This window comes from Schistocerca nitens, chromosome 4 (assembly GCF_023898315.1).
Source record: "Schistocerca nitens isolate TAMUIC-IGC-003100 chromosome 4, iqSchNite1.1, whole genome shotgun sequence".
Classification (NCBI taxonomy): Eukaryota; Metazoa; Arthropoda; class Insecta; order Orthoptera; family Acrididae; genus Schistocerca; species Schistocerca nitens.
In genome coordinates, this window is record NC_064617.1 from 801,197,329 (window position 1) to 801,213,050 (window position 15,722).

Below are 15,722 nucleotides of genomic sequence, written 5' to 3' on the forward strand. Positions count from 1 at the left end.
ATATGAAGACTGTTGCATTAAATATAAACCAGTTATAAACATTAAAAAATTACGATTTCTACTAGTCTCAACAAAAAGCTTTTATTGTGATGACATTCGTTCTAACTGACGTCAGATCTACAATTAATGTGCGAGCGGATCGCACTGTACAGAGGTAACCAGCACTACGGCCAACAGAGTGCGTGATAGTCGCAATCAACTTTCCAGTAATACCTCAATTTGCTAACTCACCTGAAGCCTTGTACAAACGTCGTATCTTCTTTCAACCAAAAGGTTACCCAGTGAGATGTTATGTGCTTTTTACTGTACCTATTCAGAAAAAAAGACGATAAGTGAATACTAATTGCAGTTACTGCTTTGAAAGTAATTGTTATTAAAACACAACAATTGATTTGTACGTAGTATTGCATCATAATTTCCAAGTACAAGTAACCAAAACGAACGGTAAATTATTACTGTTACCATTTATTTTCAAAACTTTCAGTTATTGAGAAGTAAATTTAAATGCTATAGTGCCTCGGTGAGATGACTTACGTCACTGAACACTGATCGCAGGCTGTCCTTTTACAGCCGGCCGAAGTGGCCGTGCGGTTAAAGGCGCTGCAGTCTGGAACCGCAAGACCGCTACGGTCGCAGGTTCGAATCCTGCCTCGGGCATGGATGTTTGTGACGTCCTTAGGTTAGTTAGGTTTAACTAGTTCTAAGTTCTAGGGGACTAATAACCTCAGCAGTTGAGTCCCATAGTGCTCAGAGCCATTTGAACCATTTATGAACCTGTCCTTTTGCAAATAGTACAATTGCGCTAACGCTCACACATCCGTGCAAGTTCGACAAATGCGAACCTTATTCGTACACGCAGCTTTGTAGTTCTTTTTTTACTAAATAAATGACGAATAAATAATTTAAACACGCAGAATGATTGAGGACAACTAGCTCTCCTGCTAACTTCGAAAGCTTGTTAATAGTGGTAACACGGAACTTGCTGGCGTAAATGTCTCAAAGGTCGGTGAAACAGCTTCTTTTCAATGCTGATCTAAGACTGTATGCCACCAGAACCTCGAGATTCTCGCATAATTTCCGTAGCGAGATCTCATTACGATGTGTAGTATTTTCTAAATAAGAAAATTATAACAGCACAATTATAACTTTGTGCTGTTGCTGACATTAAGATAAATGATCAGTCGCCATTTGCTGTGCCGTCTGCTGCTGTCGACGTTTCGGTGTACCGTGACAGTGAAACCATTTCGACGGTGTGGGTGATACAGTCGAAGGTAAAACATCAATGTGATGCCTTCTAATCCTCCGTTGTTGATTCAACAAACATTTCTACATCAACATCTACAAGATTACACTGCATTTCACAATTAAGTATCTGGTAAAGGGTTCACCTAACCACCTTCAAATCATTTCTGTACTGTTCCACTCTCGAACAGCCAATATTTAAATCTTTCCTTGTGAGCTCTGGTTTCTCTTATTTTATTATGGAGGTCGTTTCTCCCTTTGTTGGTGGGGGTAAGACAATATATTTTTGCGTTCGGAGAAGAAAGCTGGTGATTGAAATTCCATGAGAAGATCCTGCCGCAATGAAAAACGCCTTTGTTTTGATGATTGCCATCCCAGTTCACGTATAATGACCGTGGCACTCTCTCCCCAATTTCTCGATGACACAAAACGAGCTGCCCTTCTTTGTACTTTTTCGCTGTCCTCTGCCAATCCTACCTGAAGTGTATCCCACACTGTGCAGCAGTACTCAAGAAGAAGATGGACAAGCGTAATGTCGCCATTCTGTTTAATAAGCCTGTTGCGTTTTCTATGTGTTCTGCTAAATAACCGCAATCTTTGGTTCGCTTTCCCGACAGTATGATTTATATGATCGTTCCAATTTGAGTTATTGGTAATTGTAAGCCCTAAAAATTTAGTTGAAATCACAGCCTATAGATTTTCCTGATTTATCGTGTAACCGGAATTTAGCGGATTCCATTCAGTTCTCAAGTGGATGACTTAGCACTTTCCAGTATTTAGAGTCAATTCCCACTTTTTGCACACTGCTGATACCTTTCCTAAATAGTTTTGCAATTGGCTTTGATCATCTGATGCCTTTGATGATGATGATGATGATGATGATGATGATGATAATGAGGTCCCATACTCCGAGGAGCGTAGCGGGACGATGTGGGAGACCCGTACCGCCGACTAGGCACGGCCCTAGCGGAGGTTGTCTGATGCCTTTACAAGACGCTAAATGAAGGCATCATATGCAAACAACGTAAGACAGCTGCTCAGATTGTCACCTAAATAGTTTATGAAGATCAGGAGCAGTAAAGGGCCTAGAACACTTCTTCGGTGAACGCCAGATATTGCTTCTGTTTTCGCCAATTAGATTGCTGAGGTTGCTCACATTTTCATTTACCAATATATTTCGTGGGCACTAAAGAGGCGTGTCGAGTGCCAAGTAAAATCCTATAATCATCCTCATCCTCATCATCATCATTATCTTCATTATTAACAGCAACAACAACTGTCTTACATCACATACGCAAAACTATTTCATGGACCGTCCTGATGTCTAAAGAAATATTATTTACATAATAGACTAAAAGTGTCATCGGCCATGCTGTTTAGAACTTCTTACATCTCTGCGTCTTTATTTCATTTAAAGAACATTCTGATACTGCAGTTGTGTTACGTTTATTGGTGACTTTGAAATTTAATATAAACTGGGAAACTACAGACTTTGCCTTCAGTTGAAACTTCCGGGCTGAGAGTGGTCGATGCATAAAATTTCCACCTAACGTTTCGTCCCCGTCTGCGGGAGACATCTTCTGAGGTCGTCCGGCTACTGCCACTGAGGCTCCAGGTACTCTCGCATTTATAGAACGCATAGAGGGCACCACCATTCATCACGTGATGCCGACGGTATGCCTATCTTTGTAAGGCGTCATCATTCTCGATTAAGAGCAGTCGATTGTCATTCTGCTTGCGCAACGTCGGCATCCATATCTTGTCTAACTCTAAAACTTCCTCTTTTCTATTAAAATTGTTATGGTGTTTGTGAATCTCTATTGCTTCTCTATACGTGCGCGCATGATAGTGGGGGAATCTAACCATCATCCTAGGCAAAAAAGAGCTATCATGAAAACCTTGGTGGACAGAGCCAACAAAATCTGCGAGCCGGCTTACTTACAAGATGAACTAAATCACTTAAGGTCAGCCTTCATTAAAAACGGTTATACCAGCAAGAAAATTGATCGAGCCCTCCATCAAAGAAGAAAAGAAGCCAGAAGTGGAGAGCAACAACGATCACCTAATGGAAAAGTTTTCCTACCGTTCATTAATAAAGTCACGGACCGTACCGGGAAAGTTCCGGCCAAGTATGGGATCGAAACAATCTTCAGACCCAGCAAGAAGATTAAGGAATATTTAAGAACTGCAAAAGACGGCCGACACCCCCTAGTAACACCTGGGGTATACAAAATTCCATGCATTTGTGGTCAAGTATATATTGGAACAACGAAAAGAAGTGTAAACACCCGCTTAGCCGAACATAAAAGAAACTGTCGCTTAGGACACATCGAAAAATCGGCCGTAGCTGAGCATGTTTTTCGAGATGGGAACCACGAAATTAAATTTAATGAGACAAGCGTTCTAGCACGAACATCCCATTATCATGCGCGCATGTATACAGAAGCATTAGAGATTCACAAACACCATAACAATTTTAATAGAAAAGAGGAAGTTTTAAAGTTAGACACATTATGGATGTCGACGTTGCGCCAGCGGAATGACAATCGATTGCTGTTAATCGAGAATGATGACGCCTTCCAAAGATAGGCATACCGTCGGCATCACGTGACGAATGGTGTGCCCTCTATGCACTCTATAAATGCGAGAGTACCCGGAGCCTCAGTGGTCTGCCCCCCCCCCCCCCCCCCCAAATTCTATAAGTCCCTCCAGATCCTTGAGCGTCATGCACTCCGCCTCGCCTTCCGTATACGCCTCCCGCCCCCCACGCGGATCCTCTATGATCTCATTCCTTTCCCCCATCTGCTCCTATTGCTCGAACATGTCCGCATCCTCTACACCTCCCGCCGTCTTGAACCCCCTCACCCCCTGGTTGCTCCTCTCCTCTCCGATCCCTGCCCCCTGCCACGTCTTCACCGTTGTGTCCCCCCTAGTCTCCATCTCTACACCCTACATCTCCTTTCCCAAAGTGGCTTCCATCAACTCCCCCTCCCGGATGATGCCCTCTCTCCCTCCATTTATCCCTCCTATCAACTCTGATCCTCACTCCCCCTCCTTTCCTCTGTCCTTTTCCTGGGCTCCCTCTCCCCCCCTTCCATCCTCTTTCTTCCCCACCTCCCCTCTCTTTGCCCCCTTCTCTCACCCACGTCCTTTTACATTTCCCTCCTCTGCCTCCTCTCATTGCCTCTCGCATCTGCCCTTCTCCCCCTTTATTAGTCCTCTCCCTCCTTGGTTCCCCCCCTTTTCGTTTTTTCCTCTCCTCCCTCCTTGTTTTTCCCCCTCCCGCAGGTCCCCCCCCCCCCCCCATCTGCCTTTGGCTCAAGAGTGTCATCTTTGTGCTGCCACTTTCGTGCAGTGTTCTACAGTGAGTGTTCTACAGTGCGTGTTTTACAGTGAGTGTTCCGTGTTGTGTTTTTTGGGACTTGTTGCAAACAGCCATCATACTGTCGCTGGGTGTGCCTTTTATCTCTTGCGAACACACACCAGACTGTCGCCATGTTTTTTTAATTGTGTGTCTACTATGTTACTTGTCTGATTCCTGTGTATTTTATCTACATTGTCAACCCCTTTTGCTTTCTGTTTTAACTTTCTGCAATTTTACGCCATTTTACACTTTAAATCACCATTTTATCGCCTGTTTTTCCTTGTTTCTTTCTTCTTCCTTTATTTAAAAAAAAGTCTGTAGGCTGTAGAGCAGCGTAGTAAGCCCGCCCCCTTCGGGGCGGAATTGAAAAAAAAAAAAAAAAAAAGAGCGTCAGTGGCAGTAGCCGGACGACCTCAGAAGAGGTCTCCCGCAAATGTGAAGACGAAACGTTAGGTGGAAATTTTATACATCGACCACTGCCTCTCAGCCCGGAAATTACAACTAAAGACAACACCGGCCGTGAAAGCCTACATTGTACGATACAAACTTTGTATTTATCCGGAAGAGATGCGCAAGATAAGGCCCATACGAAGAACAAAGATGAACATTGCGTCGGCGTTATGATATACGACATACTTTTCCCTCTTTTTGCGGTTATTTCAGTGTATTTGCTGAAGCCTGTTGTGCTTGGTTCCCAGTCGGTTTGTCAAATTCAGCCATTCAGCACCGCACAGATAGTTCGACGTCTATCAGCAAACATAAACTACGACAAAGTGTTTCAAATTAAATAATTCAACACACTATGATTCTAAGATACTGGTTAATAAAATGCAATTCTAGCTCTTAAAACTGTAAAACAAGCATAAACACAACGAAATTTTGCATATTGCACATATACGCTGAGCTGACAAATGTCACGGGATAGCGATGTGCACATAAACGGATGACGGTAGTAGCGCTTACACTGGGTATAAAAGACGAGTCCAGTGGCACGGCTGTCACTTGTACTCAGGTGATTCATATCGAAAGGTTTGCGTCCACATTATGGCCACACGACAGGAGTTAACAGCATTTCAACGTGGAACAGTAGTTGGAGCTAGACGCATGGGACATTTCATTTCGGAAATCGTGAGAGAATTCGGTGTTCCGAAATGTACAATGTCAAGAGTGTATCAAAAATATCAAATTTCAGGCAATACTTCTCATCACGGACGACGCAAAGGCCGACGGCCTTCACTTAACTACCGAGAACAGCGGCGTTTGCTTGGAGTTGGCAGCGCTAACAGGCAAGCCACACTGCGTGAAATAACCGCCGAGATCAATGTCGGACGTACGACGAACGTACCCGTTAGGAAAATGCGGTGAAATGTGCCATTGATTGGCTATGGCAGCAGAAGACCGATGCTCGTGCCTTTACTAACAGTACGACATCGCCTGCACCATCTCTCCTGGGCTCGGAACCATATTGGTTGGACCCTAGGTGATTCGAAAGCCGTGGCCAGGTCAGATGAGTCCCGATTCCAGTTGGTAAGAGCTGATGGTGTGAAGTGTGGTGCAGACCTCACGAAGCAAGGTACTGTGTAAGCTGGTGGCGGCTCCATAATGCTGTGGGCTGTGTTTACATGGAATGGACTGGGCCCTCTGGTCTAACTGAACCGATAACTGACTGGAAATGATTATGTTCGGCTACCTGGAGACCATTTCCAACCATTCATCGATTTCATAGACAGCGATGGAATTTTTGTGGATGACAATACACCATGTCTCGGGGCACAAATGTTCACGATGGGTTTGAAGAACGTTGTGGACAGTTCGAGCGAATGATTTGGTCAACCAAATCGCCAACAAGGAGTACATCTAACATTTATGGGACATAATCGAGAGGACAGTTCCGTGCACCGGCTACACTTTCAGAATTACGGACGATTATAGCGATAGAATAGCTCAATATTTCTGCAGGGGACTTCCAACGACCTGCTGAGTCCAAGTCACGTCCAGTTGCTGCGCTACAAGGGCAAAAGGAGGTCCGACACGATAATAGGAGGTATCTCACGACTTTTGTCGCTTCATTTGTAGGTGATTTTGGGGAACGCGGAGAGAGAAATTTAGTACTCAGGCCTTCGACGTCTGAAAGCAACAACGGCTCTAACTCGGCTGGGTAAACGCTCTGACCTTTCAGCTAAACGGGCGCAGTAGCAAGGATGAACAATTACTCATAGCTCTCAAGGTACGTACATTAGAGCCTTTGTTCACTGGACATGTTTAACTTCTTTTGGTCCATGCTACCTTTTCCCAAAATATGGAAAGAAAGGAGTTTGCAGAGGAAGAGATCTAGTGTCAGAAGTATCCGATCAGTTTTCATTATAACTTTCGAACCTGGAACAAAACGATTTATTGACACATAGTCAGCTTGGACTCAGAAAATATCGTTCTTGCGAAACACAACTAGCTCTTTATACTCGCGAAGTAATAAGTGCTATCGACAGGGGATGTCAAATTGATGCCTCATTTTTAGATTTCCAGAAGGCTTTCGACGCCGTTCCTCACGAGCGTCTTCTAACAAAACTGCGTGACTTCGGAGTATCGCCTCAGTTGTGCGACTGGATTCGTGATTTCCTGTCAGAAAGGTCACAGTTCGTAGTAATAGACCGAAAGTCATCGAGTAAAACAGAAGTAATATCCGGCGTTCCCCAAGGAAGTGTTATAGGCCCTCTATTGTTCCTGATCTATATTAACGACATAGGAGACAATCTGAGTAGCCGTCTTAGATTGTTTGCAGATGATTCTGTCATTTACCGTCTTGTAAAGTCATCAGATGATCCAAACGACTTGCAAAATGATTTAGATAAGATATCTGTATGGTGCGAAAAGTGGCAATTGATCCTGAATAAAGAAAAGTGTGAAGTTATTGACATGAGTACACAAAGAAATCACCTAAATTTCGATTACGCGATAAGTCACACAAATCTGAAGGCTGTAAATTCAGCTAAATACTTAGGGATTACAATTACAAATAACCTAAATTGGAACGATCACATAGATAATATTGTGGGTAGAGCCAACCAAAGACTGCGATTCATTGGCAGAACACTTAGAAGGTGCAACAGGTCTACTAAAGAGACTGCTTACACCACGTTTGTCCGCCCTATTCTAGAGCATTGCTGTGCGGTGTGGGATCCGCATCAGGAGGGACTGATGGATGACATCGAAAAAGTACAAAGTAGGGTAGCTCTTTCTCTATTATCGCGAAATAGGGGAGATAGTGACACAGACATGATACGTGAATTGGAGCGGCAATCATTAAAACAAAGGAGTTTTTCGTTGCGACGGGATCTTCTCATAAAATTTCAATCACCAGTTTTCTCCTCCGATTGCGAAAACATTCTGTTCGCACCCGCCTACATAGGGAGAAATGATCATCACGAAAAATACGAGAAATCGGGGCTCCCACAGAAAAATTTAAGTGCTCGTTTCTCCCGCGCTCCGTTCGAGAGTGTAACGGTAAAGTGACAGCTTGAACGTGGTTCATTGGACCCTCTGCCAGGCACTTTACAGTGAATAGCAGAGTAATCACGTAGATGTAGATGTAGACTTGGTCGTTTCCATACCCGGATCTGTTGGCTCAGATTGAAACATTTACCCTTCTTCATCATTCCTGAAAGTTTGTATAACGGCACATCCATTTATTTCGGTGGCTTCAGTTTTCGCGCAGAGTGACAATTTTGTTGCACCGGCGAATCAGCACTACAGACAGGAACGCAGCTGTGATAGCTGGTGTCCCACGAGATATCAAGATCTTACACTGAGCGCATGATGTCACATTTTCCATAGTAGCTTGTTAGCGACCTGGTTAGGACAATGCACCATCAGTTTTGTGTGATACATTTTGACCAAACAACTAGCCAACGTTTCTTAAGTTTTTCTGGCTGCAGTTTTCATATAGATACAGGTGACATCAATATGCTGACGAAGGCTCAAGAACTCTCTTTTTTAGAACCATGATGGTGAGAACACTCTTTTGGTATTGTTTATTTTGTCAACTGGCATTGCACGATATTTCGGCTGGACAACCGCCAGCCATCTTCAGGTGAGCCGAAGGCGCCCCATCGGGGCGGGCTGGCAGCAGCATATGCGCTGCTCTTCAGCCGAAAGACATAGAACAAACAATAGAAGACATTTAAAAATAACAAAGGAGAGAATATGGTGAACATAGATATAAAAAGGGGGGGAACATCATGGAAGGCAATAGACAAAAATAGGGGCGATTGTAAAATGGAGATAAAAAACCGTTTAAAAGTAGCACACACAAAAAGCCACACACTGCAACAATTAAAAGAACAGAAGGCACAGTATGACTGGAGCATAAAAAGTTTCGACGGATGGCGTAGCACATAACAAACACTGACGGCGAACCTCAAGGCAGTACACCATTAAAATCACACCTCTTGATGCACGGGAGAAATAGCACTAAACACAACACTGACGTGGCACACTGACAATGATCAAAACGGAGGATCTGCCAGGTGCTAGGAGATGAGGGAGACATGAAGAAGGGAGGGAGGGGAAGAGAGCGGGGAGATGGGTGGGGGCCGCGCTGAAGAGGGCCAGGTAGCGAGGGATGTGGGAAGGAAAGAGGCAAGTATGGGGTGCAGGGTCTCAGGGGGGTGGGGGGAGGAGGAAAATCCGCTCTGGGAGAAGGAGGGGAGAGGAAAAAGGTGGCCCTGGGGAGGGGGGGGGGAAGAAGGCCAGGTTATAGTTGGAAGGAAGGGTAGATGTCACGGCGAAGTTCGTCATCCGGGAGGGGGAGGCGCTGGAAATTGCCCTGATGAAGGAGATGGAGGGTGTGCAGGTGGAGAGAGGGAGGGATACAGCGATAGAGGTGCGGCAACAGGCGGGGGGTGGAGAGGAAGGAGGAAACCAGAGGGTGGGGGGATCAAGCCTGCGGACAATGTAAAGGATGCGGAGATGTTGGAGGAACAGGAGGAGGTGGGGGAAGGGGATCAGTTCATACAGGAGCCGTGTGGGGGAAGGAAGTCAGATACGGAAGGCAAGGCGGAGCACATGGCGTTCAAGGATTTGGGGGGCCTTATAAAAGCGGGTGGGGGCGGAGATCCAGGCAACGCTGGCATAACAGAGGATAGGACGGATGAGGGATTTGTAGGTGTGGAGAATGGTAGAAGGATGCAATCCCCATGTCCGGCCAGACAGGAGTTTCAGAAGGCGGAGGCGGGAATGGGCTTTCTGCTGGACAGTCTGGAGATGTGGGGTCCAGGTGAGGTGTCGGTCGAGGGTGAGGCCAAGGTATCTCAGGGTGGGGGTGAGCTGGATGGGACGACCATAAAGGGTGAGGTAGAAATCATGGAGGCGAAAGAAGTGAGTGGTGCGGCCTATGATGACTGCCTGGGTTTTGGAGGGGTTGAGATGGAGGAACCACTGGTTACACCAAGCAGTGAACTGGTTAAGGTGGGTTTGGGGGGTACATTGGGACCATTGAAGGGTAGGATAGAGAGCCAGGAAGGCGGTGTCATCAGCATACTGGAGAAGGTGGACTGGTGGGGGTGGCTTGGGCATATCAGCCGTATATAAGAGATAAAGGAGAGGGGAGAGAACAAAACCCTGGGGGACGCCAGCCGTGGGATAAAAGATACAGGAGTTGGTGTTGTGGAGGGTGACATAGGAAGGACGGTGCGAGAGGAAGGAAGCGACCAGATGGACAAAATTGATAGGCAGGGCGTAGGTTTGGAGTTTAAAGAGGAGACTGAGATGCCATACACGGTCATAGGCATTTTGGAGGTCAAGGGAAACAAAAATGGCGGAGCGACGGGAGTTGAGCTGGAGGGACAGAAGGTGAACGAGGTTTAGGGGTTGGTCTTCAGCAGAGAAGGAGGGTCGGAAGCCACACTGGGTAAGGGGGAGGAGGTGGTGATGAGTAAGGTGCTGATGGATACGGTGGGAGAGGATGGATTCAAAGACCTTACTGAAGACGGAGGTGAGGCAGATGGGACGATAGGAAGAGGCGGCAGAAGGGGGTTTGTTGGGTTTGAGGAATAAGAGGATGCGGGAGGTCTTCCACAGGTCAGGGTAGAAGCCAGTAGAGAGGATGACATTATAGAGATGGGCAAGGACAGTCAGGAAGAAATAGGGGCTTTCTCGAAGGTGGCGGTAGGTGACACAGTCGTGACCAGGGGCCGTGTTGCGTTTGGACCGGAGGATAAGTTTAATGCGAAGACGTTCTCCGCTCCACCTTATACAGGGTGTTACAAAAAGGTACGGCCAAAAATTCAGGAAACATTCCTCACACACAAATAAAGAAAAGATGTTATGCGGACATGTGTCTGGAAACGCTTAATTTCCATGTTAGAGCTCATTTTAGTTTCGTCAGTATGTACTGTACTTCCTCGATTCACCGCCAGTTGGCCCAATTGAAGGAAGGTAATGTTGACTTCGGTGCTTGTGTTGACATGCGACTCATTGCTCTACAGTACTAGCATCAAGCACATCAGTAAGTAGCATCGACAGGTTAGTGTTCATCACGAACGTGGTTTTGCAGTCAGTGCAATGTTTACAAATGCGGAGTTGGCAGATGCCCATTTGATGTATGGATTAGCGCGGGGCAATAGCCGTAGCGCGGTACGTTTGTATCGAGACAGATTTCCAGAACGAAGGTGTCCCGACAGGAAGACGTTCGAAGCAACTGATCGGCGTCTTAGGGAGCACGGAACATTCCAGCCTATGACTCGCGACTGGGGAAGACCTAGAACGACGAGGACACCTGCAATGGACGAGGCAATTCTTCGTGCAGTTGACGATAACCCTAATGTCAGCGTCAGAGAAGTTGCTGCTGTACAAGGTAACGTTGACCACGTCACTGTATGGAGAGTGCTACGGGAGAACCAGTTGTTTCCGTACCATGTACAGCGTGTGCAGGCACTTTCAGCAGCTGATTGGCCTCCACGGGTTCATCCAACAATGCGTCAATACTCATTTCAGTGCAAATGTTCTCTTTATGGATAAGGTTTCATTCCAACGTGATCAAATTATAAATTTTCATAATCAACATGTGTGGGCTGACGAGAATCGACACGCAATTGTGCAATCACGTCATCAACACAGATTTTCTGTGAACGTTTGGGCAGGCATTGTTGGTGATGTCTTGATTGGGCCCCATGTTCTTCCACCTACGCTCAATGGAGCACGTTATCATGATTTCATACGGGTTACTCTACCTGTGCTGCTAGAACATGTGCCTTTACGAGTACGACACAACATGTGGTTCATGCACGATGGAGCTCCTGCACATTTCAGTTGAAGTGTTCTTACGCTTCTCAACAACAGATTCGGTGACCGATGGATTGGTAGAGGTGGACAAATTCCATGGTCTCCACAGTCTCCTAACCTCAACCCTCTTGACTTTCATTTATGGGGGCATTTGAAAGCTCTTGTCTACGCAACCCTGCTACCAAATGTAGAGACTCTTCTTGCTCGTATTGTGGACGGCTGTGATACAATACGCCATTCTCCAGGGCTGCATCAGCGCATCAGGGATTCCATGCGACGGAGGGTGGATGCATGTATCCTCCCTAACGGAGGACATTTTGAACATTTCCTGTAACAAAGTGTTTGAAGTCACGCTGGTACGTTCTGTTGCTGTGTGTTTCCATTCCATGATGAATGTGATTTGAAGAGAAGTAATAAAATGAGCTCTAACATGGAAAGTAAGCGTTTCCGGGCACATGTCCACATAACATATTTTCTTTCTTTGTGTGTGAGGAATGTTTCCTGAAAGTTTGGCCGTACCTTTCTTGTAACACCCTGTATAGTGCGCTGATGGTACTGCCGCGCACGCGTTGCAGTCGCGGAGACAGAAGGGCCACACCGCCCAGCGACAGCGCCCTCGCTGGTGGAACTGCAAGACTCAGCTGCCGGCGGTATTGTCGCTGGCCGTAGCTATCGAAGTCTTCTGGCATCTTCGTCTCGAGCAAATTTCGGAGATCACGGGATCCCATGCGTTATTCAATTGGTATCCACTGTCAACTGGCATTCCGCAACCTATTTTGATGATTACCGAGAGAGTGCCAATGTTAAAAGCACAAATACGTAGAAAGTAATGACTTTAAATTTAGTATAGATCTATTGAGTCACGTCAAATAAAGGAATGTTTATGTAGAATACCAATATCACAACCTTTCTCCGCTTTTTACACCCTATTCATTCTGCTAGAGGTAAGTCATATAAGACGCAACAGCTGCTTGTACCACATGGCGATTTCTGGTAAGTCAAGAAGAGTAAGCTCAGAACGGCTTCGGCTCACGGAAGAGGTAATATTTCATTACTTTCAGTTTTACAGTTGCGCAGCATCAATCTTACAATAAGTAAGGGTTATCAAAGATTTGTAAGTCGCTGAGTATGTCGACACCTGACTTATTTGCTTTTCAACGAGTAGTACTCGTATCATAAATGAAATTTCGTAAATGACAGTGGCATACGTATGCAACGCCAAAAAAATTCTATCTAACTCTCATTCAACATATGGTGCAGCCTCCTTGGAAATGCTATCTACGACACTGATCCATAGTCCTGGTATTGTGATATATTAGGTCACAAATTTTATACAGAGTCTTCTTTATAAGATTTTTACTTACTGATACAGACATGTTTTCTCTGTAACGAGATATGTTATCAGTTATTTCAAACATCTTAGACACTGCGTTATTGAACTGCAGGTGGAGATACAACATGTCTGTTCTTAAAGTTTTGAGTTATACGCTGCAGGAATTAATAGCTGTCAGTGAAAAATACATTTGAAGACAAAATTAAGTTTTATCAACAGTCTTATTATTGACGTTGTTGTTGGTTTGGTCTTCAGTCCGACGACTGGTTTCATGCAGCTATCCATGCTAGTCTGTACTGTGTAAACCTCTTCATCTCTGCGAAACTTCCGCAACCTACACTCTCTTGAACCTGCTTACGTATTTCAGCCTCGGTCTCCCTCTACAATTTTTACCCCCAACACTTCCCTCCTTTAGCACACTGGCTATTCCTTGAAGCATCAGGATGTGTCCTATCAATCGATCCGTTCTTTTACTTAAGTAATGCCATAAATTTCTTTTGTCCCTAATTCGATTCAGTGTTCCTCGTTAGTTATTCGATTTACTCGTCTGATTTCTATAGCCCCGCCTTTCACAAGTTTATATTCACTTTTTGTCTGAACTGCGTGTCGTTAACGTTTCTCTTCTGTGCAAGGACACACCCAGACTATATGTTGAAAAGACTCCCTAAAATTGAAACTGACATTAGATGTTAACAAATTCCTCTTTGTGCAGTTCCAACATTTTGTTGGAAAAGGACTAGCAACTTAGTTGTGATAATTCTTTATTCAAAATTTGTCACAGTTGCTTGATTGTTATAGTGGTGACTAGTTTCGAACGTAGCTGTTCATTTTCAAAGCAGCACTGAAGTGCGTATTCGGGAGTGACGATGAGGTTTCGCTTCGATAAGCAATTCAGTGCAGGTTTGTTGATAATGAACGGCTACGTTGAAACTAGACACCAATATAACAATCACGCAACTGTGACAGAAATTCTGAATAAAGAAAGTCCTCTTTTTCAGAAACGTTTGCTAGTCTGCATTTTCTATTGTCTCTACTTCGGCAATCATCAGTTATTTTACTGGTCAAAGAGTAAAACTCATCTACTACTTTTACTTTCTCATTCCCTAGTCTTATTCTCTCAGAATCGCCCGACATAATTCGATTAGATTTCATTACCTTTGTTTCACTTTTGTTGATATTCATCTTATAATCTCTTTTCGAGACACTATCTATTCCGATCAACTGTTCTTAGACGTTTTTTGCCGTCTCTGATGGAAGTACAGTGACATCAGCAAACTGTAAAGTTTTTATTTCTTCTTAATTCCTTTTGGAATTTCTCCTTGTTTTCATTCACAGTTAGCTCCACGTACATACTGAGTAGCATCGGTGGTTTCCGTGGAGATTGTAAATAAACTTTCGCTCCTCATATTTTTTCCGTTCATAATTTCAAAGAGTGTGATCTAATCAACACTGTCAAAACTTTCATTTAAATCTACAAATGCTATAAACTTGGGTGTGCCTTCGCTTATCCTATCTTCCTGGGCAAGTCACATGGTCAATATTGCCTTGCATGTACCTACAATTTTATCACTTCTTCCATTCTTTTGTTAATAATTAACTTTTTGCAACAATTTTTTGTCAGCCACCTGCTTTCCTTGGTACTGGAATTACCACGTTCTTCTTGAAATCTGAAATTATGTTACCTGTCGCATATAATTTGCACACCAGGTTGAATAATTTAGTCATGGCTAGATTAAAGCTAAAGCAATTACATACCTCGGTCGCAAAAATTACGTCTTTTTACCTTGTTTCGACACTTCTATGAGTACCTTCATCAGAAATTAAACATTCAAATTGGCCTATAACATAAGTACAAAATTATGGAAATTTTTTTTATATAAAAGTGTAAGTACTGACTAACAGTACAAGAAAGAAACAGTACTTACATTTCACGTATAAAATAAATATCAAGCGATAGAGATTTGGTCACAAAATTTTTAAAACAGAATATGTAAAAGGCGAGAAACTATGGTCTGCTCACACATGTCAACCCACAGGTAACAACAGACTGAGGCGCCCGCATTAGCAACTGCAGGCAGGTGAACATTACTAAAAGTGTGTCATGTAGTAGCCGCAAATGTAAGTAGGCTACTTAACGTTTAAAATATAGACATATGGTTGTTAAGATGAACATTATTTAGTACATGAACTAACAGGCAATGTTTTATTTCACACCAGCAGACATGGTACTTTTTGTCTATGTAAAAGCTTAGAAGTACAGTTTTAAGACTGAAAAGTGATTGACAGTGCAGAAAAGAAACAGTACTTACATGTCACGTACAAAATAAACATTAAGCGATAAAGCTTTAGGCACAAAATTTTTAAAGTGGAATGCGTGGAAAGCAACCCACTGCGGGCTGCTCGCATGTGAGCTACAAGTAGCATCAGACTGAGGCGCCTGTGGTAACAAGTGCGGGGAGGTGAACATTGCACCAAGAGTGCCATCTAGTAGTCGCAAGTACAAAC